General features: G+C 39.2%; 1 long non-coding RNA gene across 1 annotated transcript in view; it reads right to left on the bottom strand.

Annotated features, from left to right (window-relative positions):
* The window catches only part of LOC140896372 (uncharacterized), a 109,062-nt gene that overhangs the window by 51,223 nt on the left and 53,631 nt on the right, over positions 1 to 4,208 (bottom strand). The window lies entirely within an intron of this gene.

Genomic DNA, 4,208 nt, shown 5'->3' with positions numbered 1-4,208 from the left:
TTACATAATCCCATAAAAGACTTTGGTTAAAATGCAATTTCAATCTGCCATCTGTAAACATTTCACACTAGATACAAAAAGTTTTCAGGCTTTTTTCTTACATGTACTCGACTCAGATAATGACGAAAGAATTAAAAAAGCTTAGTGACTAAAAGAGAGGAATCAATGTTATCCTGTTTATTGGAGTGTGATGGTGTGTCACCATGTAAGAAAGGTTAAAAATAAATCTGGCAGACATGATAGCACTCTGATATTGATGCCCTTTGAATATTTAGAAACAGTGAAATGAATTATTTAGGATGGGACAATGGGTGTAGTTAGGAATGAGGGGATTAAACAGAAAAGGGTTTGGTTGAATATCAGGAAACATTTCCAGAAAGGTATTTGGTTTGGTTTCCTACAGAAAATTGTGGACACGTCACTTGAGACATTTAGATCCAGACAGGTCAAGGCACTAGACAATGTAATAAGCCGCAATGTTACCTCATGGGATAATCTAGATGGCCTAGACAGTTTTTTGCAATTCTAACTTCTTAGATGCTCTGAATTAAATTAATTGGGACCTAATGTAAAGTGTGGGGCCTAACTTTATGAACTAACGCCTGAGTTCAGCATGGTACTTACATGTAGGGCTTGTCTACACAATGAGTTAGTACTCAGCAAGCTGGGGCATAAATTTACAGCACGCTAGCATGCCTCACACTAACTGTCCACATAGGCCCTAAAAGTTCCCTAGTGTGTTTGACCTTTTGCTGTTGCACAAAGCACCCGAGGGAACTTTTGGTGCATGGTAGCAGTGTCCACATGGCCAGTACACCCTAGCTTGCTGTGCACTAACTTGTCCTATAGACATTCTCATAGGCTTCAATGGGACTAGTCTCTTAGCTAAAGTTAAGTATATATTTAAGTACCTTGCTGAATCAAAGCCTAAATTAATTAAGTTTCAGACCTGACTGGCAGTCTAAATTATTGTGTTTTTTAAAATCTTACTAAAGTCCCATGAAAGTGAATATTATGGTCCAAATTTTCAAAGGGCTGTGTTATATATGCACCACTGCAAAGCTCCAATCTCACACCGTACTTTGCAGGACAAAGCCCCAATGCATTCACATTCATTGTAAACATATAATTGTTCAGGAAATTGCACATGCAATCACCTTATTTGCACATACAAACGTGCAAATACAGTGTTATGTGACTGCAATGGGTGTTTACACATTTTGTGTGGCTCACCCTTCATATGGATATTTGAGAATTTGTATTTATCCTAACTGCCTCATTGTTTATAAATAGTAAACCACAACCAGGATTATTTATCATTGCAATGAGCTGAGAGAGGGTTACATGACTTGGAATTATGTCCTGTATTGTCTGGCGTTTGACCCTGTGACCTAAAACAAAGAAAACTCAGCAGGTCAGAGATCTGATGCTCCAACATAATCAGGGCATGAAGATACTGTATTTGAGGCATTTAAACTTATTTCACACACTGAACCAAATTCTGCCCTATTTTTTACCTCTATCCACCTGATTTCTATCTGTAACTAAGCTAACCCATATTGTCCTACCTGCCAGCAAGTCTTTAAAACACTGGTCCCCAAACTGTGAGGGGCATGCAGCAGAGCCTGGGCCAGCATCCCCTGCTCCGGCCACAGTTTCGCTCTGCCCCCTGCCCAGCTCTGCCCTCATTCCCTCTCCACCCCCAGGCCAGCTCCGCTTCTAACACCAGCTGTTCCTCCATCCCCAGTTCAGCCCCCAGCTCTGCCTTCAGCCCAAGCTCCTCTGCTGAGCCAACTGTGCAATAAGGGAGGGGGACGCAGACAGATTCCATTATTGGTAAGGGGGGGCCTGACAGGAAAAGTTTGGGCACCATTGCTTTAGAGTATATACCTCTGTGAAATACACATTTACATTAAAGCATTGGTATTCTCTGGAAACATATATAATTAGTCAATGCCATTGATTTTCTTTCTTAAATTAGTAGTTTTTATCGGTTTAAGAATTATTTCAACATGATCAAGCCCAGCAAAATTGTTCTAAAAAAATTAAATAACCAGGTAAGTGCATGGCCTTTTTGTTGATGTCAAGTGTCGTATCGGTTTAATTTCTGATGCGTCCTTTGTCAAGGGGCTATATCATGCTCAGTCAACGGTCCCAATGAGCTAAGCCTCAATTCAGCACTTAAGCACACAGGTAAGTCCTACTGAAGTCAATGAAGTATACATCTGTTGAACAGAAGTAGAGATTAGTCGCATGATTCCGCTGAAGCGTGTGTTTCCATGCTAGGGCCTTAAGATACATTTCTATCTCTAATTGATCTCATCCTATAGCTTGGTCTGGGCTGCACTGGCTTCCATTGAAATTGGCCTTCATGATTCACTGTGTTAGTAGAAAGAAAAAAAAATGTGTTGAAAGGAACATTTAGTGCCTGTATAATTCAGTCTAGTAATGAATTCAGTACAGGCAGTTACAATTAACGGATGTTGTTGCTGCCAAGTACATATCATTTCATAACCAGACTTATGAATAGTTGAGGTACCTGACGTTCAGCTGCTCTTAGTTTCAGCTCTGTTTTTTCCCCTCAGCTAAACCTCAGAAACAGCAATCAGCAGCACTGAGAAATACGGTCTATTATCAAGGTATGGACCATAATTTTAGCTCTTACTGATAGCATCACATTCCTTTTAAAGCACAGGCCCTCTCTCTGTCTCTGGGGTCAACCTGCTGCTGGGTCATAGCTGGGTCACAGGGTTCCCCTTCCAAATCCTGCTCATGCTTCCATGTTTGGGGAAACTGGAAGAGACCTCATCCTGCAAGCCAGCTATTGATTCCACACATGGAGGGCAACACCACAGAGACTAGTCTGGCTCCTGCTTCAGATTTGCTGCCACAGCAACTGCTGAAAGAGGAAGCGAAATAGTTGGAGACCATGGTGACCAAGCGAAATGGTTGGAGAGTACAATGTAGGGGCTTCAGTGAGAAATTGACACAATCTGAAGGATCCCTCAAGATATTAATTAGAGATGGATCAAAACAAGGATCATAGACCCTCACCTGCTTTTGAACTTTGCTGGAGTTTGGATTTGGATTCCCTGAACAAAACCCACACACTAGTGTACTGGTTCCAGGTCAGACCTCCAGGATCTTATTTTTCTATTTCATTGCAGCTGCCCCAGAAATTTCACCAGACCAGTGCTTCATTCTCCTAGTGCGAATACAAATTACAGCTGTTTGAAAGCCACCATTTTATTTTCCTTTCAAAAATTTGCAGGGGAATGTTTGCCAGTGTGGGTTTGCACTTCAAATTTCAGTGTGTGCTTATATTTGCATCAAAAATATAAATTTCCACATGTTTTCAGTGCAAAGACCATTTTATCTTGGCAACAGGCCTGTTTTTCTCGAAAACATCCATTTTCATTGAGAAAAAGGGAATCATTCTGCTATGGGTACTGCTTTGAGAACTTGCATATAAATGGTCTCATAAATAAATAAAAGTGTTTTGAATTTTATTATAAATATTTTTCCACCTTAAATTAATGCATATAGAGCAGTGTTGCCTAGTGGATCGAGGGCATCACCTTTGTGCCTCAGTTTCTCCATCTATAAAATGCAGCTAATGAGACTGATCTTTGTAAATCACTTTGCAAGTTATTGATAAAAAACTATATCTATATAAGAGCTAGGCATTATGATTATTATATTTTATTTTATTGTATGTATTGTTATTATCATAACATCATTAGCAAAACTCCCACTGACTTCACTGGTGGAGGATTTTGTTAGCTTAGTTTTTTGTTGGGTGTCATGGAATCTGCTACAGCTTAACAGCTATCTTCATTGTACAGCCTGAGGTTTGTATCCCACACACTAGCATGCATATATAATTAAGGATACAGAGTTTAATATTTAACTCAGATAAATTCATCAGTGCGATTAGTGTGATAGTCTGATGAATTCTGTTACAATTTACTCCTGAATGTACTGCATAATTTAATCATGAATCAGACAGCAAAGTGAAGCAATTTAGGTGCACTCAGTATTGTTATTTCAAACTTTATTAATTAAGGGAGAATTATACATTTCTGCTGAATAAAATTGACTAAGCACCCTCAACTAAATCTTATTCATAATGAATTGTGCATAATGAATTCTGATTATTATGCAGTAAATTATTTTAAAGCTTGATACTAACCTTTAAATACAGATGA

The sequence above is a fragment of the Lepidochelys kempii genome, chromosome 12, assembly GCF_965140265.1.
Source record: "Lepidochelys kempii isolate rLepKem1 chromosome 12, rLepKem1.hap2, whole genome shotgun sequence".
Taxonomy (NCBI): domain Eukaryota; kingdom Metazoa; phylum Chordata; order Testudines; family Cheloniidae; genus Lepidochelys; species Lepidochelys kempii.
This window is presented reverse-complemented; position numbering and strand designations above follow the sequence as displayed.